Consider the following 25,051-nt stretch of genomic DNA (forward strand, 5'->3'; position numbering starts at 1 on the left):
AACCCTGCCTCCGAGCATGGACTTTCTACATACCTATCATGGCTAACAGGAGTTGGCACAGCTATCCATAGTGATTTTGTGTAACTCTTCTAGAAAAGCCATTCAACCTCGTGGCCATCAACTACATACTGTGATTGTTTGTGAATCCTTCTAGTTGAGACTGAAAGATCAGAACGAAAACGGGATCATGGGGGACAGAAAAAGGACAACTAAATCGTGTCCAAAAGGCCTAAAACCAATGATTTAAGGGCCTAACCAAGCAATCCTCAGTAGATACCCTTCTAAGCCCATTGACTACCTGGCCTTCTGATATAGATTCCCATCAGATAGCATTGCACTCAATACCTAGCCATTTATCTGCTATTTTAAAAAATGCCTTTAGTTAGTCAATGAACTTAAACAATCTAATAGGATAAAGGTGATAAATCACATAAAAATGTAAAATGAAAAAAATATGATAAACATTATACAAACCATGGGTTGGATCCAGCAACCTTTTCTGTTCAATCTCACTTAATTCTTCTGCATACTACAGCCTCCAGCCCACACAGCTTTAATATATTCAGGTCCTGTGATTCTCAGTATAGCCTTTTAGAGTGAATAAAGAAGATGCCTCCTTCCTTTCTCACCAGCAGAAAAGCTGGCTGGATCCAACCTCATGTATTTTTCCTAAACAAATCAGCAAATCATTGCTGTCTGCAAGACATATAAATAATAATACAAAAAAATACAACGTTATTTAATTTGGTATGCAATGAAACAACCCAGTACAAATGGTAGAAACTTTGTATCAGTCTAAAACAACAGGGAAATCTGAAGGCTTGGATTTTCAGACGAACCACCGCTGAGATTTGTAGCACATATGGCAGAAATCCATGCTATATGATGAATAAGGATATTACCCTCAAGAAAAAGCTGCCACCCCAAAAGCACAATCAACATCAAGCCAAGAAAGTTTAGGATTTAATGGTTGATAAAGATGCAATTCGGGGGTGGCTATGAGCTGTTACACGGCTTGCTGGAAAACATTGAGGATGAGGTGATATGAAAGGTTTATCTTGGACAGGCCCATTCCCACATGGAAAGCATCAGTTTATCTGGATCCTTTTCAATCTGGTTTCAGGCCTGTTTATGGCACTGAAACAGCCCTGCTCGTCTTAGTTGATGACCCACACCAGAAGATGCAAAGGAACCGCACGTCCCGACCAAGAGGCCCGGGGCCACTTCCAGTCGTAATGGAAATTTTAAAAATGACAATACATGAAAACAAAAAAGTGCCAAAAATTTGTATCAGTTAACAGGCGCCAGAACACATCTCTTTATTTGCTTTGCGGCTCGTAGTTGAGAGAGTATGTCACAATTTGGTCCAATAAGAATGCATGTAAAAACAAGCTGTGAAACTTATCAAATGCTCAAAAACGAATAAGCGTCTAGTTTTGAGGCCTTCTTTGAACTTGAAGCCTTTCTCACATTCCTCTAATTGGCCCTGAGGCCTACTGATTTTCCTGTGTCCTAAAGGAGGTCCAATCCTGTAAAAGGTCTGATTCTTCTTGAAGAGCACAACTTAGAAGATGTTGCTAAGGCATTACGACTCTTGCTAGTTGCCTTTCATAGAATCATAGAATCAAAGAGATGAAAGGGGCTTTACAGACTGTTTAGTCCAACACCCTGCCCGAGCAGGAACAGCTTAAAGTATCCCCAACAAGTATTTGTCCAGCCACTGTTTGAAGACTGCCAGTGAGGGAGAACTCACCACATCTCTAGACTGCCGATTCTACAGCTGAATTACTCTTAACATGAAGAAGTTTTTCCTAATGTGCAGCCGGTACCTTCCTTCCTGTAGTTTAAGTCCGTTGTTTCGAATTCTAACTTGTGTTGCCAACAGGAACAGCTCCTTTTCCTTCCCTAAGCGATAGTGTTACGACTAGACATGGGCACAAACGGGAAAAAAACCCTGAACACGCTTTTCATTGTTTGTGGCCATCCACTAACAACGAACAGTGAACATAGACGAACTTCACCTGTTACTGAACATGTGTGTTGTTCATGGCCCTTTAAAGATCCCTTTAAACTATCAGGTGGCGGGGGGGGGATTCCCCGTCGCCTGCCAGCTGGTAGTTTAAAGGGCCCTTTCCTGCCACATGCAAGTGGCAGGGCCCTTTAAACACCCCACAACCCCCAGCCCCCACCCCCCCTGCTCCACCCCAGCGCTGCGGGGCTGCTGCTGCCCGGTGCAAGAGGGGCGTGGAGATTCTCCTCATCCCTCTGGCACCAGGAGAGACGGTGCCGCTGGGCAGCAGCTGCCCAGTGTAAGAGGGGCGGAGAGATTCTCTCCATCCCTCTGGCACTGGTCTGGGAGAGCCAGCGCTGCTGGGCAGCTCCTGCCCAGTACAATAGAGGCAGAGAGATTCTCCCCATCCCTCTTGCCCCGGGAGAGCCAGTGCCACTGGGCTACTGTGGCCAGGTGCAAGAGGGGTGGGGAGAATCTCCATGGTATCCACGGGTCCCTCCCTTTCCTGTCATTTTCTTTTCCCATTGGAAAAAACTACTTGCAGGGGTTAACTACTTCAGGAAAGCCAGAAGGAGTTCAGAGTTCAGTCTATGCCTATGTTGCCAGGGGGGTTGATTGAAAGGCGCCAGACTGCCTGGCTTGACGAACAGCTGACGAACGCAATGAACGAGGCTTGCAATGGCCACTTGTTCATTTAGAATGGGGTTTCACGAACAGCTTGTTCGTGAACAGCAGATTGAGTTGTTTGCGGCTTTTTTTTTGTTCGTATTGCTGTTCGTGCCCATCTCTAGTTACGACCCCTTTCTTTTTCTTGGGTAGATTTTGCCTTTAAGCCTTTTATTCTTGCCCCCTCTTGGTAGATTGCTGCCACCAGGAATTAAATTCCAGAATAATTTAAATTTCTCCTTTTAGTAATGTGCCTTTTAGTAATGTCAGGCTTTTTCGTGGTACTATGTGGCCCTGAGGGTAGGAATGGGATATAGTAATGACTCTGGGATTTAAAAAACAAAATAAACTTTTATTTTTATAAAAAGCGTATCAGTTTCATATTATTTCTAAAACTTGGTGGTTTCAACAGAGTAGTTCTCAATTCTTAAACTTACTGTACTTAAACCCAGTCACACAGATCTTCTCTCAGGCTCCACACACAGCTTGCCTGTTTTGACAGGGCTGGATTTAGGGTTGCCGGTGCCCAGGGCAACCCTAGTCTGGGCCACCCTGGTGCTGCGTGATGATATCACTTCCGTGACATCATCACATGGGACAGTGTGTGCTGCCAGCATGGCAAGCCAGCTGCCCCGGCACACGGTGCACCGCAGAGCTGGTGGTGGCAGCGCGGGTGGCTGGTAGGCTGCCTGTGCCATTCCCCTGCCCCACTGAGGGGGCGGCCGGCTTACCACACGCTCCCTGTCCTGCGGGGCAGGCAAAAGCACGGGCGGCCTCCCAGCCCTCCACTTAGTTGCCCACGCTGCTGCTGGCTCGCTCCCAGTGGCTGGCAGCTGCGCCCGGCACCCCCTCTTTGGCGGTGCCAGGGGCAGACTATCCCCCCCTGCTCCCCCGTCGATCTGGCCCTGGCTTTTGATATTAATTTCTCTCTCAAGTACAAGTAAGACCTTTTCTCAGGTGCACACACAGGTTGTCTACTTTTCCCTAACTGAATGTTCTTTCACAAACACACAGTTCAGGTTTTCACATAGGTTATTGTTCTCTTAGACAACATAAACAAGCTCTGGCTGCACACAGCTTGCCTCTCTTGCCCTGACTTAATCTTTTTTCTCCACTCACAGTCTAAAACTGCATTCACTCTGCCCACACTCTCAGTCACCAACCAATCATATCACTCACTCATCCCTCTTTTTCACCCCCAGTCTTCATCCATACCACACCAAACATTTAAAGACATATACATGCATTTACTTAAAATCATTACAGATAGCCTTTTAAATATTTAAAGAGAGTAATCTTGTCTCCTCTCAATTCTTCTTCTCCAAACTGAACATTCCCAGGTCCCTCAGTCATTCCTCGCAAAGCTTGGTCTCCAGGCCCCTGATCATCCTGGTTGCTCTTCTCTGCACTGGTTCTAATTTGTCCACATCCTTTTTGAAGTGAAGCTTTCAGAATTGCACACAATACTTCAGGTGGGGCCTGACCAATGTGATATATAGTGGAATAATGACATCTTATGGTTTGGATGTCTTTGTTGTTACACCCGAAGATTGTGTTTGCCTTTTTTGTTGCTGCATCACACTGACTGCTCATATTCAGCTTCCTATCCACCTGTATATCAAGCTCTTGTTCACACACATTGCGACCCAGAAGTGTATCCCTCTTCCAGTATGCACGCTTCACATTTTTGTTACCCAGGTGGAGAAAGTGGCACTTACCCATGTTAAATTGCATCTTATTCAAATCTGCCCACTTTTCTAATGTGTTCAGATCTCATTGAATCTATCCCTATCTTCAAGGGTGTTTGTTACTCCTCCCAGTTTGGTGTCCTTTGCAGATTTAATGAGTAACCCCTTCATACCCTTGTCCAGATCCTTTCTAAAAATATTGAAAAGCACTAGGCCCAGAACCAAGCCCTGTGGCACTCCACTAGATGCCTCCCTCCAATCAGACATGATGCCATTGATGACGACTCTTTGGGTGCGGTTATCCCTCCAGTTCCCTAGCCATCTAACCATCCTAGAGTCCAGTCCAAAGTCCACCACTTTAACCTATGGGGTCCCACAAGATGGAGATATTATCAGCTATGCTATTAAGCATCTACATGAAACTTCTGGGAGAGGTGATCATTGGGTTGCGGTGAGGTTTGGGATGATCAAAAAGGATCCAGGTTCAGGTAAATAGTCTTCAGTCCAGGAATGTCACTCATTTCTACCTCAGCTGATCCTAAGGATGATCTGCTTATCCAGTATGCGGAATCAGTCATAGGCTAGAGAAAGAGGAACAGATTGAAACTTAATTCTGATAGGACAGAAATGTAGAGCCAAACCACACAATACGAATTACACGCGAATGACATGAAAACTTACTTACACGTGTTCCAACATTGTTTTCAACTACACGTGCCAGAACTGCAGGACCTCCATCGAACCCTTGTTCGCAGTGGCACAGGTTTTCTCCACGTACCTTCAAGATATCCCATCATGCGTCTCCACTTTGCACAGATAGGAAGCGGAAGATATAGGAAATAAGGACGCTCTGCATTGCCGACTTACTGATCATGACCGCGTACACATGCCGTCGCAGCTACACTGGAGCAGAAAATTTTGAATGTGTGCCTGGACCAGGATACATGCTCATTGATAGAATGCTGGACATGGGCATTTGGGGTAAGACAGGGCTCCTGACACTCGCTCGGTCTCATGTAATTCGTATCGTGTGGTTTGACTCGTAGGGACTCAGCTGACCCAGTATGTGCTAATAGGTTGGCACTCCCCTCTCAGAGGTTCAGATTCACTGTCTGGATCAGGTTGCCTTTGAAAATTGGGAACTCCCACTGATCCAGGACACAGATGCCCTATTGCTGAAAGGAACAAACAGTTTAATCATAGCACTTCCAGGTTCAGTTCAGTCTCACAAGCTTCTGGTGTGTTTCTTTGCCCAATTCAAAGTGGTAGCTTTGACCTTAGAGGTTCATAAGGATTGCCTTCTCCAACATGAGACATCACACGAGGTCCACCTAGCTATTCCATTGCCATCAGAGGTTCAACAAGCAATCAGATGTCGTGGGGTCTTCTCAGTAGCTAAGAACATCCAGATATCACACATAAATACACCATGTTGTCAGGATTTTCCTCATTAGAAGCAAGCTTACAACCTATTTGTGGAAAGTCACTATATGGAACGGACTGCGATGTGGGTCATGTTGCATGTGCACCATCTCTTAGGATGGTGCTATGAGCTCACTGCTTTTAGGAATGTGTTGTCAAAACGTTACTAGCCTGAATCATGCTCATTTGTGGATATCATAAATGGTCCAAAATCTGATAGAATTATACCTAACATTTGTGAGCTGCCAGAAACCTTGCAATCTTGACAGTTATTCCAGCATTTCAATGGTTTCATTTCCTGAGACCAGTGGGAGGTGGCACAGTCAGTGAGACAGCACCTCAGTATTGTACTTGACAGGGATCCTTTCCAGCTAGCACAGTTAGCAAATCAGCCCACCAAAGAATCATCTTGACTGATGTTTCAGAGCACTGAATTTATGATTTTCACCTATCATTGCGCCATTTCTGTGGCTTTGGGAGGCATTTGTGATTCTACATAAACATAATTTCTTTGTAGGAGCTACTTCATTGCCTGTAGCTACAGCTCACCTGTGAATTAAAAGAGGATAGATACCATGGCAGTGGCTCAGGCTGCCTCCCTGCAACAATCTGCCTACTGGCACAGGACAGAAACACATTCTTTACTTGCTGATCTGGCTGGAAAGCAGAGTTGCAAAATAGAGGATAAGGACAGGGCTTGGCCACCATTAGGTAGTCCAGCTGCACTACAGACTGAGGGGACAGATGCGAGGCAAGGGCTTCAGGTTTCCCTCCTGTGATAGTAAAAAGCAACACACACAAACACACATACATGGGATATGCAAGAGACATCAATGATAGTGAAAGCAGATCATGTCTTTGAGAGAGCGTTTTCCACCTCTCTCTTTTCCTGCATGATTGCTTAGACCAGGGCTTTTTTTCAGTGGGAATGGCCTTGTACTGGCCAGCGGCGCGGAGGACAATCTAAACTCCCCTCTGTCTGGAGATCAGGGGGCAGGGACACTGGCCATGTGACCATTTTCGCTGAGGGTGATTTAAACTTTAAAAAACTCCCCCCTTGTTCCAGCTGACCCAAAGTGATGTCATTGTGCGGTCCTGAGTCCCACCACTGAGTTCCACCACCTCTTTTCCCAGAAAAAAAGCCCTGGCTTAGACCATAACGTACACAAAAACCTAGAAAATGCTGAGGATACAGTATGGTACTATAGAGTATACTGCATTATACCAATTAATATCTATGAGTTTGGTCCATTTCACAAAATTAAACATAAGTAGAATTACAATGTGGAGACAGGACTCATTGGGAGAATTTATTTCTATATTTTGGGGGCCTATGACCTCTGAATTGGAAAATATTTGCTTATGCCTTCTGTTTAAGCTCTAAAGTGACATCTTTTTAACAGACGTGCCAGATTTGCACACAAAACCATATGAATTATAATCAAGCATGTTTTATGGCAAGATCTTGTTGTGCTTGTTCAATAAGCTTTTGCACCATGCCACATGGATATTTTTTTTCCTTCTGGATAACAGTAATAAATTATTGCAATGACAATCAATCGACTCTCTGTCACATTTTCAATATCCACCTTACCTCAAGGGCAACTAAACCTTACATATGAACAAAAATAACAAAACTCAGATGGCCACATTTGTTCAACAGAACAGCTCATTTGAGTGGTGGTTGTAAGTGTAGAAGTAGGTGCTTGTGAGATAATATTTAACCCTTCCTCTGCCTACCTTTACCCCCATTGCAATCCTCTTGAAACTGATTCCTGTACCATGTAATATTTCAGATGTGTTTTCCTTAAAAACGTGTAATTTTGAAATTCCCGTGGAGGGGACAGCAGCTTGGAGAGGGGGAAATACTAAAAAGCAGCAAGGGGAAGCGCTAAGCATTCTCTTCTTTCCCATGCCATTTCTTACCCCAAACCATTCCTCCCAATGCAGCATTTCTTTAAGAAAAGCATTAACTGGATTTTGATCACACACGTTGCATGCAACAGTTATTTCTGCTTTTAGGGCTGTCACCAGAACCTGAATGAAGGACACTGTCTGAGTCACCAGATTCTGCTGATAGCCCTGAGAGCAAGACTAAATGTTCCATACAAACAGATGTAATAGATGAATGTCTCATCTGTTCCTGGAATGAGAAGCACACTGATGTCTAATTCCCCATAAACCTCAAACATACATGAGTGTATTTGTGCACCTGTAATGTCAGTTCAACCTTATTTCAGAAAGCATAGCAATGTGGGACATCTCTCAAGTGTCAACAACTGGAGAAGTTGCAGGTATCTAGAAGCAAATAATGTGCACCAAGATGGAGCTTCTGGTCTAGGCAACCAATCCCACAGAGCCTGAGAATTAGAGCAGCTTTGCGGCTGTGCAGTCACTGTGGTAGCAGATTTTCATTTCCTTCTGCCATGCAGCTGCTTATGCGTCTGCACCCTGGGTGAAACGGCTGCTGTATCAGCATCATGGGTGCTCGGGCCAGGTAATTAACAGTGAAATTCTAAGCAGAGTTACTCTAGCCAAAATCTATTGATTTCGATGAGCTTAGACTGGAGTAATTCTGCTTAGGATTTCACTGTAAATGACATGGGGGGGGTGCTTCTAGCATATAGATATGCAGAAATGTGCATTCGTAAAATAACTTCAATAAAATGGACTTTGAAAAACACCAAATTGTGAGACTCTTTTTTTTTTTAAGTGTTTGAAAAGTAACCCGCCAAACAGGTTCAAGCTGCCCACAAGCAGCCAGCATCTCAACAAACCAGCAAGCAGAACAGGAGCCAAACCGGTGCTTGTTTGAACATCTCTACTGAGGATGAAGGGCATGACAGGGCAAGCTGGAAACCCAATACAAAAGGTGTATGAGTGGAAGGCCATGGCTTTCTTCAGGAATAAATTGCCCATTTGAAGGAATGAAGAAGAGCTTTTTTTCTCAGGCCATGGCACGGGATTGTTTTTAGGATGGCCATTTTCACACACCCCTGTAACGCTCCAGAAAATTGCACAAAACTCATGGCATGGAGCATCTTCCTAGTGTGATGACATCAGAAATCGCGCCATTAAACGGGATCATGACGGGAAATCGTGCTAGAAAGATTCTTTGCGCCGTGAGTTTTGCACGATTTTCTGGAGGATACGGACCAGTCTCCCTGACTTGTCATGTCAGGCAAATGGTAATCAGTGGGGGTTGTGTATCTGCTCTCCTTGTCTCCCACAAGTGACTCTGATGAAGAAGGGAATGGGAATCAGGGACTTATTCCCAAGACCCCTGTTTTGAGCAAAGTGGGACCCAACACCCGGCACCGCTTGAGGAAAGAAACTCACTTCTGTAGCAACTATGTAGTGTGGTCTGATCTCTCTGGAAAACATGCCTGGACCCCATGCAGTAAATATTAGCTACATATTTGTTACACCAGAAACTGATTGTCTTGAAAGCCTGCATGCATAGAAAAATTAAGGGGGCGTGGTTTCTTAACCGAGTTGCTTGATGTAAGGCCAGCATGTCCACGTATTTCTTTTTCTTTCTCTTTTTTACAAAGGAAGCACTCTTCCAAATGACTAAGAACATTAAAATATACATTTAAAAAACTTCATATGCATACAGCACAATAGACAGAACAACATCATATGCCACAAATGGACCACTTGGGTTTTTAAAACTCTGGGAGCAATCTAGATCCGTTAATCACAACGGAAATTTGGCCAGTGGGTTCAGTGGGAGACCATCAGTAACTCAACTTTAAAATACCACATTCCATACCTTTGCTTTGAGGGCATATTTACTCCCATCTAGAAACTAAAGTGGTTTTTAGAAGAATATAATGAGGGCTTCTAAATGAATCATCACAAAGACTATTTTTAAAGAAGCAACTATAACAACAGGTATTACAACCTTCCTACTGAGGCTAAAAATATTCCTCATTAAATGCAGCTACCTCAACAGCTTCTTCCTCCTGCTATCTCTCCTTCTTTTCCATTTGGTGTCACATCTATATAATACCAATTAACGATGACTCAAACAAGGAGGATTAAAAATATTGTTATGAAAATTGCATTGTGTGGGGGGCGGGGGAGGGAAATACCAACTTCTTGTGCACTCAAAATTTATTTAGGTAACAATATTGATTCATGGGGTTTTTGTCAGTAGATGACAGGCTGAAATAAATAGCGTTATTTAATCTTTAAAAGCAAATTAAATCTTTATTTTAATGCTCTAATGACACTTTGGAGAATTGGGCCTGGGGAATGAAAGGGGGGAGGGTAACATGAGATTCCTCCAGTGGCTTTCCAGACACTGATAATATAAACTTGATTCCACCCAAGATGTAGAAAAGGACACCTTAAATTCATGGCCTGGTAGCTCATTTTCCCCTTTCCTCTCTTTGGTTTTGAACCTCCAGCCTGATGAAAAGTTCTGGAGAACTTGAAATCTTGCACATAGTTCTACATTAGTGTTTGGGGTTGGTCATAATAAAAAGTGTTGCATGGATTTTGTTTTTTAATTTCGACAAGGACAAATGTCTTTTAGATAATACAAGTCTTTGCAGCAAAGATAGAGGCAGTTAGGTCAAAGAAGCAGAATTAGGCATATTTTCTAGACGTGGCAGAATAACATTACAATATGGTGATAGACCAAGAAGAATCAATGGCAAAACTAAATTAGAAAATAGTTATTGCATCAGGCTCAGCTATATGGTATTGAAAGGTGCCAGTCAAACCAGCAGATAATTTTCAACAGATGTTGCCCACATGAGTTATATTATATGTTGCATTTAAAATCTGCACCTTCTGCTCATATCCCTCACATCTAAAGATGTGTCCACAATGTATTGTCGAAGGCTTTCACGGCCGGAGAACAATGGTTGTTGTGTGTTTTCCGGGCTGTATTGCCGTGGTCTTGGCATTGTAGTTCCTGACGTTTCGCCAGCAGCTGTGGCTGGCATCTTCAGAGGTGTAGCACCAAAAGACAGAGATCTCTCAGTGTCACAGTGTGGAAAAGACTGTCTTTTGGTGCTACACCTGTGAAGATGCCAGCCACAGCTGCTGGCGAAACATCAGGAACTACAATGCCAAGACCACGGCAATACAGCCCGGAAAACCCACAACAACCATGTGTCCACAATGCTCATCATCCAAATTCTTTGGATCACAGATATTCAATGCAGCCCTTAAAAGAATATGTTTAGGACTGCACTGTTAGCATCTGATGTGAATGCACAGTTTGTAGCAACTTTCAGTCCATATGCATCTCTTAATCTCCACCCATTCCTGGTTAATGATATACAAGTGCGCACAGATAAGGTAAAACACTGCAAAAAAGCAATCTGGATATGACTGTATCAAGATTTCATTTGTGGTGTTTTACCAAAGCAAAGCAGCCAGCGTACACATCAATAAAATCATGCCAAAAAAGAATCTGGATGCAATCACTGCATGCTCATGTCAATTCAAGAATGCATTTTTATCAGAGTTCAAAAGCATATTGATACCTTAGAGAGGGAAAAGACATACAAAGAAAGTAAAAGTTTTGCCAGATTTTGCAGAATTTATTTTATACATTCTCCTGTTAACATGGAACTAAGAAAAACTGCAATGCAGTTTTTTCAGTCTATGTCTAACACCAGTTTATTTACAACAATACTTTGTTTACATATGCCGCTCATGTCCATCACTCGCATAAAACAAAAGTCCCGTAGCACTTAAAAAATTTACAGCGTTTATTTCAGTATGAACTTTTGTGAGCAACAACCCAAACAAAATAATATGAAATACATGTTGTTACCATTTAAGGTGCTACTGAACTTTTATTTTATTTTACTCCAACAGTCTAACCCAGATATCCCTTTGCGATCTTCGTTCCCGTACTCAGCCTAACAATTGATTTCTGCTGCAAGTGTTCCCTTCTAACTTCCTTATAACTCTTCTCATCACAGTCTTTTCAGTCTATAGGCCCTGTGTGCTAGACAGTTCAACTCCTCAGTCAGAACACCACCCACAAGACCACAGTGGCTCAGCTCATGAATATCAGGGTGGGCATTCCTTTCCCTGACTTGCTGTTGGCTTTTTGTAACATTGAAGCCTCCCTACGCAATGGATAGGGAGGTCTCCATATTCTAAGCATGCACTTAGCTCAGGTTTCACCCCTTCTCCTCAATCCCGTGACTTGGGGAACATTATTTAAATGACCTTTAAAAAGTCTACAAGTTCTGTGCCCGATTCACTTGTCTGCAGTAGGGGTGCCAAATCCAGGGTGGGCAATTCCTGGAGATTTGGGAGTGGAGCCTGGGGAAGGCAGGGTTTGGGGAGGGGAGAGACTTCAGTATTGTACAGCCCGTTCTCCAAAGCAGCCAATTTCTCCATGAGAACTGTAGCCTGGAGAGCAATTGTAATTCTGGGAAATCTACAGGTTCTACTTGGAGGTTGGAAAAACTACTCAAAATAGCCCCAAAGAGCATCCATTGAAGGGCTACCTGGTAACAACCCAGCAACAAGATTCATCTGGGTGGAGCAGGGTGGGATCAGGCACAGGAGAGTGTAGCCTTAACAACAGGGGAGTTTGGGCAGTCTGGTACAGGGAGGCTCAGAAAGCTGGTCACAGCTGGCAAGCCTGGACGAAGGAGTAGTGGCTCACCAGGTCTGGGTGGTTGAAAGCTGGACATAAGTATGGAGAGGAGGAACTGGCTAAAGTGCAGGGAACAGAGAAGAGGAGAGTGGAGCATCTCACAAAACCTGGTGGGGAGCAGGGGCTATAAAAAGGGAGAAGGTGGAGATGGGTGGAGGCTGGTGGGAAGGAAAGGACACAGAAGCAGAAATGGGAAATCCAGCCACAGAGGAGGAGGAAGAGGAAGAGGAAGGAGTGATCTCAAGAAGACTCCCGAGTAAGGAAAGGGGCAGGTTACAGCACCATGGCTCTTCACTCTTGCAATGCATTGTAACCCTGATGTGGACGAATCTAACCACACCTTCAGGTGCTTCGAATGGTCAAGTCCTAATAAACAAGTGGAGCAAGAAAGCAGTCACTGGGCTGGTGCATTCAAGAGCCCACAGACCCCAGATACGATGCTCTCCACCACCACCACCACCCCCGGGAGGGCACCATACACATATACAGGGCTTTTTTTCCGGGAAAAGAGGTGGTGGAACTCAGTGGGTTGTCCTGGTAGAAAATGGTCACATGGCTGGTGGCCCCGCCCCCTGATCTCCAGACGGAGGGGAGTTGAGATTGCCCTCCGCGCCACAGAGCGGTGTGGAGGGCATTCTGAACTGCCCTCTGTCTGGAGATCAGGGGGCGGGGGCACCAGCCATGTGACCATTTTCAAGAGGTTCCGGAACTCCATTCCACCACGTTCCAGCTGAAAAAAGGCCCTGCACATATATAGTTTAAACAATTCCTAATGTACAGAACTGAATCACCCTGATTTTCTTCCCCCCTTCCATTGCTATCAGTCAAGCACAATGAGTGAAGTAATCTTACATTGCCTTCTGTATCAGACATGTCTCCTACACCTTTAAACCACGCTGTTTATCGCTTTTGTAACTATCTCGGCTTTTAAGATGCGTTTTTTTTCCTCACAAGGGAAAACTTTGGCGAGAGGAAGAGACAATAAAAATGCAGAGGTTCAGGGGGAGGGGTGTTAATACTGAATAAGCCACAGCTGGTATACACCTGTATGTCCAAAGCTACGTGCGTTCCAGAGAGAAAGGCCTTTTTAAAAAGGTATCGGTGGCATATGTAAGACAGAGAGAGATTGAAAATGAAGAGATTCCCATCATGTTTCTTTGTACTATGAGGTTGCCGATTCGTACAAAGAAAATGGTTTCTCGTCTGTGCATGCAATTCTGATTAAATGCATGCACATATTATAATTGACCACAGACAGCAATGCGGTGACTACATATAAGGGTATTCATAGAGTACATTTTGCAAAGTTCTAATGTGTGCAAGCAATTGGCCTGAAGACAGAAATAATCTTAGCCTGAAGGCAACCTTATGGCCTCACAAATAAACACATAAGGATGGATTTAAACAATCAGTAGGGAGCCCTTCCTACAGTGGCATGCACTGCTGAGACCAGAATAGTGGAGGCAGGGGGACAAGTGTGTGAGCTGAAAACTTCTTCCATGCCTTCCTACATTCTTGCCCCACTTGAGCTCCAACTGAGCATTAGAGGCAGGGCTGGCCATACTATACCCGGGCAAGGGAGGCTTCTCTTAGGTTTGCCACCACCCTATAAAGGGGGTCTGACCACCAGCCTTCACCTCTTTGGTGGCATTCAGCTGAACCTTCCCTCCTACCCTATCCTAACCAGGTTAGAGAATCTCAAATTTAACTGGTCATTATTCCCTATAGGGAACAATATCTGGGGGCTGGGGGGAACATTTTTAAAGATAACTCTGGAACCTACTCCAGACTGTCCTCTAAAGATCTCCCAAATTTCAGGAGGATTGGATCCCAGTGTCCTATTCTATGGGCCCCTGAACAAGCTGCTCCCAGCCACCCTCCATTGTTTCCTATGGAAGTGACATTTCAAAGGACTGTACATTGTACAACTTGCCCCACCCCTCGCTTGGGATTCTTTTGTTTGACATTGACTCCATTGCAAGCCAAGCCAACAAAGCACAACAGAACCAAAGAACAGCAAGAGAAACAACGTAAACCTGAGAATTCCACTGTTGAACCAAAGAATCTCTAGAGCCATGGAGTTTAAACGGCCAACGGCTTGAGCTTGGGGGGGGGGGAGCAAAATGGGCTCAGCTCAGCTTGCCACTGCTCCTTTCGTTCACTGCCTGCAGCAGCTGCCTCCTACCTTCTCCCCCACCCCACCAGCCTTGCACTGCTCTCCTGCCACTGCCCAGAGCTTGCCTTGGCTTTGCACCACTTCCGCTCTCACTTGCTACCTGTGGCCACTGCTGTGGTTGGATAATCCAATCCAGCAGAGTTCAGTCCCCAAATCAGACCCACGGTTCGTCCTGGGAACTTGCAAAGCCAGATTATACCAGATTGGTATAGATCTGGGGTTTTTTGCCAGTCCCAGGACCCAGATCGCACACCCCTACTCAGTAGTACAGGACATTCTAGCTGTATCTGAAGAAGTGAGTTGTGACTCACGAAAGCTCATGCCCCACCACAAATTTTGTTAGTCTTATAGGTGCTACTGGACTCTTGCTTTTTTCTACTGCTACAGATAATCCAACACGGCTACCCATCTTGATTCTTTGTAGTATGGATGATAACCTTGACGCAGGTAGATTAGCAGCCAGATTTGGGCAGAGAGAGCAGTTAAGGAGCAGGCAAGAGTGGACTCCTCAGCTGCCCCATAAGGGGGAGTCCTATAAGGGTCCTGTTAGTCCTTTTAACTCACAAAGGACACATGGGCTTCAACTTCAGGTTGCTGGTGGTGGCAGAGAGAGCACGCACACAAGGCAGCTCTCTAGAGCTGTCTTCCTCCCAGGTTCCAAGCAGGCAGGCAGGATGGTGGTGGACTGGCTCATGTCACCTGCAGTCCCTGCATGAGTTAATTCTGCTTGAAGATACAAAGGAATAAAATTGCGGCCTTGATGCATTGTGCATCATCCTTCCTATTCCCATTGCTGGATCCCTGCTGTGGACACAAATGACTTCTGCAAACACCAGGCAAGAGAACTGACCTATGACGTTTTTTTCAGACAAGGCAAATCTTATTGCTAAACTATGCATGAAGAAATGTCACATGGAACAACCTTCCTGGAACTGTACCGTTTAAAACTGCAAATAAGGAATGAATTATTATGTGCTCCCTCACCCCAGTCTTCCTACACATGCTAACCATACTACCATAGCTTTTTACCAAGAGGTTTCCAGTCTAACCTTCTCCATGAGGTATACAATGTATAAGTGCAAGGAATATTTTTACATGGGGGAGCCATAAAACATACGACTTAGCTTCTGCAATCTAAAATGGAATTCGTGTACCATGAGGTTTATCAACGTATTTATACTATGCTCAGTACAAGTGCTGCTGCAAAGAACAAGCCATGGCAGACAGCTTCTTCTTGCCTCCTTGCAAGAAAATGAAAATGAAAGGTTACCATAATGGTGAATGTGTACATGCACTCTCTCTTTCTCAGGAGCACTGCGAAAGGAAGTCAAGGAGGAGATGCTCTTGCTGTAGGTGCTTGTAGTGGCTGGCCGTTTTCACACTGCTTACCGGCCCGTTACACTGCTTACTCCTGTTCTCGTGCGAAATCGCACCAGGAAGACGCTGTCGTTCCGGGAGCTCGGCACGATGTTCCGTGGCCAGTAAGCTGTGTGAAAACGGCCGCTATCCAAACCAAGGCTGCTACAGTTCTAGAGAGGTTTGTGTTCATGTAGCACGTCATTAAAATGCTAAGATGCCTGTGCATTGGAAATCAATTCTTTATGAACTGGAGAGGGGAGGTGAAGGAAATGAAACATTTTCATAACTTGTAGTTGCTTGTCCAGTTTTACCCATGTGGTACAATTAAGGGGAGAAGTATTGGCTTCAATTAGTTTGACTTGTTACAATTGCTATAGCTTGTTTTTCAGACTTAAAACACACAAGTATAATTCTGAACAGACATCAAATACTTACAAATGAAGTATATTTATTTATTTTTTAATTTATTTTATTGTATTTATATTCCGCCCTCCCCGCAAGCAGGCTCAGGGCGGATAACAACATTAAAACATTTAAAACATTTCATTAAACATTAAACATTAAAACATTGTAGAAAGATATTAAAAATAGCAGCACTGGGTTGCTGTTTTTTTTTTTAAACCACTTTAAATTTTTTACTTCCATGTTTCATTCTAGTGAAGAAGAACAAGTGTACCACCGGAGGGATGGAAATCTACATACTCTGCTCTAATTAGCCACTAGTTTTTCAGAAATGCAATGTTGTGTATTTGGAAGAATTTATTAATGTGGTCAGTCAAACATGTAAATCATGTTTGTAGGGAAATTATGTAGGGAAGGATCTAATTATCACAGTGGCCGGACTATGCTTTTCTTGCTGCTTGGGATAATGTGCATGCAAAATAACTTACCATGGTATAAGCAAAAACAGTATGCGGAGGATACGTTTTCACATCCATGGCACACTGATCACTGAGCTTCCAGATACTGTCTGTGTTGAAGTCTCTAGGGTAAAAGTACATCACTTCTTTATAGCTTTATGAAATTTGATACAGGACTTATTTGTAATTCTCTTGAATAAGTTTCACCTTCAACCCTTTTTCTCTATTCAGTTTCACTTATTGGTTTTATTTCTTCTTTTTCATCTTTCCTTTCTTCTCCCCTCTTTTTAAATGTTGCTCTCTTCATCCCTGTTTAAGGCTAGGGAAGAAGGGGGAAAGACATTGTGATAATAAGGGCCAATTCATATGATATCAAGTCCTCGTTACTACCCCGAGGCCCTTGTATCACATATGCATGGGGAGTTCCGTGCCTCCCAGGCACATGGGGGACAAATGAGTAAAATAGAAAAGAGTCCAGTAGCACCTTTAAGACTAACCAAATTTACTGTAGCATAAGCTTTTGAGAATCACAGTTCTCTTCATCAGATGCATGGAGGGGAAGAAGAAACTGGTCAGATATATAGGTGGAGAGGGGAGGGGGGAGTAGATGCAATCAGTAGCTCTGATAATGGGATCAGTTTGCTTCTGATAATGAAATCAGTTACTTCTGATATGAGATAACCATTCAGTCCCTATTCAATCCAAGCCTGACTGAGTCAAATTTCTAAATGCAAAAAACTGGACATTCTACCCAAATTTGACTCAGGCAGGCTTGGATTGAGACTATGAATGGTTATCTCTGTAATGTTTGTATTTCTGAGTACAACTTAATGGCACAGAATGAGGGCAATTTATTTATTTATTATTTATTTATTTGCTTCAACTTATATGCCACCCTCCCCACACCAGCAGACTCGGGGAGGATTACATTCTATAAACAATAAATACAATATAAATATTTAAAAAGTTACAAAATTACGAGATTGCAAAATTTTAGCAGCAGCACAGAAATCCATCTTTTTTCACCTAACCGTCACTAAACTACTTCAACAGATAAACAAATAAGTCGATAAAAACACAGTCTGGTGGTGGTGGATATTCCAAATCAGCCAGCAAGGCCCAGCTCCGCTCCGACCATACGCCTGGTGGAACAGCTCTGTCTTACAGGCCCAGCAGAAAGATAACAAATCCTGCCTGGCCCTGGTCTCATGAGACAGAGCATTCCACCAGGTTGGAGCCAGGACCGAAAAGGCCCTGGTTCTGGTTGAGGCCAGATGGGCCTCCCTGGGGCCAGGGATTGTTAATAGATGTTTATCACTAGATCGGTAGGAAACACTATGATTGTCACCAGCATATGCAAAAACTGTGGATGTCTTGTATGTATATCTGTTGGGGGAGACTCAGGTTTGTAGACATGAATGCATGAGAATTTCATGATTCACATACACGCGTATTGTGCCCACTTATGGCTAAATACAGGCAGTATCACATCAACCTGACACTTGCCAGTCTTTGTGTGAAACTGATTTGTTTCCATGCTCATATAGGCATGCCTCCCTTCTCCCTCCTCACATGAATGCAATGACAAAATTCTGGTTTGGTGGGAGTTCGTTTTCCCACAACAAACCAGAATTCTGAGTGAAAGCATAATCCAGTATCCCAGTTTGGGGATGGAAAACTAACTCTGGTTAACATGTGCACCTATGTAATAAGTAACTGGAGTTAACTTTCAAATTGGATTCCTTCACTGAGCCAGACTCAGGGTCACAGGGTTTGGGAGTGGCTCAAAATTGGGTGAGTTTCTTTTTGATAGGTAAGTTTGCCAAAACAATGACAACAACCCAACAATGGTATTTGCTTTTTTTGTAACTCGCCCCAAAGCCAAACTTGCTAGACTGCCCCCACAATTGGTTGGCAACCTAAAGTATCCTAGACACCTTGACCTTGTAGGGATCATTCCCCTGGAGAAAATGGCTGCTTTAGAAGGTGGACTTTATGGTGTTATAGCCTTCTGAGGTTCCTCTCCTCTCTAAGCCTTGCTTTTCTCTGGCTCCACCCCCCAAATCTCCAGGAATTTCCCAACATGGAGTTAGCAACCCTAAGCTCCTCTGAACATAATGGGGTCTACTTCTTCTTTTTTTTAGTGATTTTTAAAATTTTATTAATAAAATTAAAAGCCCCCCAAAAGGCAAAGAAATAGTGAAAAGAGCATACAAACCTGAAACTGGAGAATATGCAGCATAGCATAGGTCTTCCTACCAGGAAAATGATCTGGAGAATCGTTAGGGTTGCCAGGTCGCCCCATCCTCTGGGCGGGAGGCTTGATGCCTGGCACCTACCTTGTCTTCTCCCATTTGCACATGCACTCCTGGCCTGCACGATGACGTCACTTCCGGGGAGTGATGTCATTATGCAGGCCACCTGCCACCCTGGGAGCGCTCCCATGCTCCACAGGGGGCCAATTCAGGTCTGATTCAGGCCCAATCCAGGCCACTTCGGTCCGGATTCGGGCCACTTTGGCCTGGATCGGGCAGCTGTGGAGTGTGGGAGTGCTGCTGTGCTCTGTCATGGCCTGATTTGGGCCCAATCCAGGCCCGATCTGGGCAGATTCGGGCCTGATCCAGGCAGTTGAAGCATGCAGGAGTGTGCCACACCATCCAAGAGTGCACCTGGGAGGTGCGTTCCTCTGCCTTTTCCCCCTGACAGCCAGGTAAGCAAGGGTGGGGGGCTGGAGGGTGGGATCAGGGGGTCTCCCACCCCCAGGGGGGACTGGCAACCCTAAGAATCATCCAGACATGCATTTAGTACTATGAAGCAACAAAAGGATGTAGGGAATCCACAGCACCCAAGTGCTGATTTCTCTGTTCCTTTTTGATGGGTTTTTTAAGCGCAGAAATTAGCCCTGCAGTCAGCATGTACGTACAGCAAAGCATTAACACATGGATCTGCCCAGAAGACAGTCCCAAGGCTTCACAATTCCAAAATGAATTCCAAAGAGGATCAATTCATCTTTTATAACTTCACACATTACATTTTCGCCATGAATCTGAATGTGCAAATGTCTTGGGCTTCTGCAAAGCCTTGCAAGGAAAATAAAAAACAGCTGAGTTCCGAGCAGCCATTGTAAGAGAATTACAAAATCCTTCCAAATGTACACATCCTGTTGCTGTTAAATTCTCACACAACGACTGTGCTCCTCAGAGGCAACAGAGACAGTTGTCGAAAACACGGCCTTCCATTAACTGAGAGTCTTCAAGGGCTCAGAGGATCAGTTCCTGGTTTGGTCTGTGTCATATTCATATACTACACAGAATTTAGCAACTGATAAGTAGAAGCCAATGTAGGAGGCCATAAAGGTTTTTGTTTTACTGATAACATTGAAAGTAATGCATCACAATAACAAGAACACGTGGGATCTCAAGCACTGGTAATACAATGATGCACGCTGTAAAAATGGTGGTTATCTAACTGCTGTGGAGATCAAATGCCAAGTATTATATAAGTTGCTTGGCCTTATAAAATCACTAAACGGTGACAAAGGAATTCTGCAAGTCAACAACATAGTAATACTTGCATTATAAAAATTTGTGATTTCTAATGTACCGTGCCAATAGATTACTGAGGTCGTCTAATCTGAGGGGCAGATCACAAAACCTTTTAAGTCTGTGACAGCCATTTTCTTTAGTTAATTGTGCTGATTTCTGAACATCAACCAGTAGTGGATGTGAACATATCAACATCCCTTGATCTCATTATGTATTGTCAGGTTTTTTTTGTTTTTATGGTGCTGTACTGATTTCTACCAATTCCCTCCTCAGGACTTGGAAGAGCCCCTCAAAAGGTGTCAGAACTAAGTACTAGAGGTGGGCACGATCCCCCCCAAAATACCGATCAAGCTGATCGTGGATCGGCGCTGGCAACGATCCCGAATTGACGATCCACACCGATCATCTCCCATTCCAGATCCGTGGATCGTGGATCGTGGAGGCAAAAGCGGAGGGGCGCCCCGCTGTTCCCAACGATACAAGAATGGTGGCTGATGCCGGCGGAACCTGTGTTTGTGTTTGGCCGTCTGTGTTTGGCCGTCAGAGCTGCCTATCAGGGTTTGAAGGGATGAGATTGGAGTGCCCATGGCTACAGAACACCCCCTTCCCCCTCCCTCCCCTAGCTGTCTTCTCCCAGCTTTGCTGCTCCATGGTTGGAAGGAAGCCCTGCTGATCAAGGAAAGCTGAGCTTCCATTCGGGTTTCCAGGGCAACAGAAGGAGGGCAAACACAACTCAGGCATTCCCCTGGCTCCGTTACCACGGGAATAGATTGCTGGTGCCTGACTGTCTGGTTTCCCGATCTGAGCATGATCGCTCCGATCCAACCCCAATCCAGCTCCCTCCCGACCGCTGGATCAGTGGCCATGGCTGAGCACAATCCGCCGGGTCCCGATCGCACGATCGCCATTATCATGGGTTTTTCCGATCGTAATGCGGATCGTGCCCATCTCTACTCAGTACTGATGTTGAGTACCGCCATAGAAAAAGACCTATCCTGCTTTTTGTTAGAAGAAGGGACTGGTGATGTCTCTTGCTCAGGCCTTTAGGACTGCCAGCAGAGAAGAAGGAAGGCAACAACCACAGAGTCAGATAGATAGGCTGCTATCAGTCTCCTTCCTGCCAGGGGAACTTCCTTCCTTCCCTTCTCTCCCCCTCCTCTCTCTCTTCTTCCCTGCATGCACCAGGAGAGGCAGCATGGTGTCTCCTCCTGAGAGAGATGGCCTATTTTCAATCTAAAGCCATCCTAGCTAGTTAGTTCAATTACTAGTTCTTTCTCTCGACTAAACTTATGTAAATATATTTCTTTAGATAAATAAACAGTTATTAGTTCTCTAAGTTAGATAAGAGCTTTCTGCGTGCAGTTTGTTTAGTTAACATGCCTTAACTAAAAACCATACTTTCATCCTCAACAGAGACCCAAATACGGTTTTCAGCTCCTGGTTGGGAAATTCCTGGTGATTTGGGGAGTGGAGCCTGTGTTTGTGTAGGACAGAACCTCATCAGGGTGTAATGCCATAGAGTTCATCATCCAAAACATCCATTTTCTCCTGGGGAATGGATCCCTGCAGTCTGGAAATAAGTTGTACTCGTGGGAGATCCCCAGGCCCCTCTGGAGGTTGGCAACCCTAGACCTAAAGCATCTTATGGTTTGTACCTTAACCACTTTATCCTCACAACAACCCTGTGTGGTAGGTTAGGTTGACAGTGACTAGCCCAAAGTCACCTAGCAAGCTTCCATGATCAAGTGGGGATTTGAACCTGGCACTCTAATCTACTGCACCACACTTTTAGTAGGTTGAAGCATTCAGTCTTGTTGTCTGCTTTCTCCACTTGCACTAACATCACACAGCTGATTTGCACCAGGTTGACATTCTGTTTAGCCACAGCAAGACTCAGCCTCTAATGCTGCACTTTGGCACCCAGATCCTTTCTCAGCCATGTGCTCTTCAATGCTCATCGACACCCCTCCTTAAACCTCCTGCTCCTTCTCCCCTTCTAGAATTCTGTACAAAAACTTGCTCCTTCTCTTAAAAGAACAAGACTGTCAGAATTCATTTGGACTTTGGCTTCTCCTCAGCTCCAGCTTCCATCCCTCCACCATCCACGCCCAAACTCTGGCATTTCTGCTTTTAAGACTTTTTGCCTTCAGGAAACACTGACTTCCTCTTCTTCTTTCATCTCATTCCTTCTTGTCTCCTATACGTGTTTCCTTCTGCCATTCTGACTTATCTGCACAGCATCTTCAGCCTCTTACATATTTCTCCACACTTTCAAGAATTTATCATTTCTCCTGTCCTTAAAAATCATCACTTGACTGTTCTACTCTCTTCATTCTTCAGTATTGCACCCTTCATCTTCAAAAATATGTAGTTTAAACCTACTGTCTTAAATGCTCTCCTTTAATAGATCCCTCAATCCTTTTTAATGTGGTTTCCAAATATTCAGCAAAACAACTCTTGGAAAAATCACTAGCGACCTCCTAGCTATTAAACCATCTTTTTCTCCTTTTACTTGATCTATGCTACCAGCACCTTATGACACATTTGACTATGTTTATATTTAAAAAACTCTTATTTTAGGTATTCTGGTCTTCTACCCATTGTTTTCCTGTCTTTCTGACCAGCTAGTATTGGAGTTGGTGTTTGAAGTTCCCAGACCATTGGACTTGGAGAACTTCAATACGGACACCAATGCGTTGCTGTCTGGAGCAGCTCAGGATTTTATATACGCCATGAAAACCAAGGGTCTGTCTCAACTGATACCAAGCCTGATGCACAGAGCAGGTCACACCTTGAATTTGCTATTCTGGGCAGGTCAGGGTAAGGATAATCTATGAGTGGAAGAGTTCTCTGCAACTCCATTGTCATGGACAGATCTAGGGTGCCCAGGTTGCCTGCTTTAGCAAACAACCTCTTGACCTCTGCCTTGGTGGAGGGGATGCAAAATGCCATCCTTCAACCATAGATTTACAGGTAAATTCTAGAGTATCCTGTGAGCTAGGGATATCACTTCTGATTATGCAGCCAGAAGACATGAGACGTGGTTCTGGCAAGTCTCCATCCTCCTCACTCTGGGTCTCCCAGGGGTTACAGATCATCCTCTGTTTAGGTTTGAGCTTAAAGTAGCACAGAACTCATAGGGATGGGGTATCAATTGGAAAAATCTCTCCCCCCAAAACATAGATCTACATGGTTTCCTAATAGCTCTGAGTAGGGTTGCCAGACTCCAGGTAGTGGCTGGAGATCTCCTGGAATTACTACTGGTCTCCAAGCCACAGAGATCAGTTCACCTGGAGAAAATGGCTACTTTGGGGGGTGGAGTCTATGGAATTATGCCATGCCAAGGTCCTTTCCCTCCCCAAACCCCACTTTCTCCAGGTTTCTCCCGGTTTCACCCCCCAGATCTCCAGGAATTTCCCAACTTGGAGCTGGCAACCCTAGCTCTGAGGGATTCTCCATGCAGTGTGACTAGCAAACATGCCACAGATTTAGTAATCATCTAGAATAGGCAGACTTTGCAAGTAGCAGACACAATCTGTCCCACGTCTCCCTTCCCATATACTTGGGGTCATCAAGTGTGCAGTTCTTGGCAGAACAGCATGCTATGAAGCATTTGGGAATCCGGATAACAGCTAGAGAAGTGGTAGAGGAAGACTCAAACTGAATCCAACCAGACACTAATAACAGTCCTTTTTATGGCCTGTGGTGGTAATGGTGGTGAAGGAAGCCTGCCTCATGGTGACCCCAGTAACGTTATTCCAGATTGTTGCATCTAACCCCCAGGGAGCAAATAATAGATATTTTGGAAACTTGCTGTGATCAATTTGCTAAACACTTTGCGGACAAAATTGCTCACATCCATACCAACTTGGACACCATATCATCTATAAAGGTGCTACTGGTATATATTTTTAACAGATGGTATGGCTTTTAATACTGTAATCTGCCTTTGCTGTTTATTTTTAAATAGAAAAGTGAGGTATAAAAATTCTAATAAATATACCAACAGACATACACCTAGGGACTATGGCTGTGTGCAGACAATTTCCAGTACCCGTAAAATGTTGCATCTGTCTTTGTTACACGTGTTACATCTTTAATTACACAGCTGTGTTTATTCTTATCCTTAGTCATGTTACTATTCTCCCTTCCACCCACACTTCTCTGGATACTGGGGCAACAGCAGCAGCTTCACTACTGGCTACCAGCAGGGCTGGATCGATGGGGGGGGGGCCGAGGGGGTAGTTTGCCCCCAGCGCAGTCAAAGAAGGGGCGCTGGGCGCAGTTGCCAGCCCCAGGAGTGCACTGCCAGCCTCGGGAGCATGCCTGGGGAAAGGTGAATGGCGCAGGTGGCCTCCCAGCCACCCGCGCTGCCTTTTGCCTTTCCCGCAGGACAAGGGGTGGACAGCTTGCAGGGAAGGCAAAAGGCAGCGCGGGTGGCTGGGAGGCTGCCTGTGCCATTCACCTTTCCCCAGGACAAGGGGTGCATGGTAAGCCAGCCGCCCCTTGTCCTGGGGAAAGGCAAAAGGCAGCGCGGGTGGCTGGGAGACCTCCTGTGCCATTCGCCTTTCCCCAGGACAAGGGGCGCGTGGCAAGCCAGCTGCCCCTTGTCCTGGGGAAAAGCAAAAGGCAGCACGGGTGGCTGGGAGGCCGCCCGCACCGTTCGCCTTTCCCCAGGACAAGGGGT

The sequence above is a fragment of the Eublepharis macularius genome, chromosome 11 (assembly GCF_028583425.1).
Source record: "Eublepharis macularius isolate TG4126 chromosome 11, MPM_Emac_v1.0, whole genome shotgun sequence".
NCBI lineage: Eukaryota > Metazoa > Chordata > Lepidosauria > Squamata > Eublepharidae > Eublepharis > Eublepharis macularius.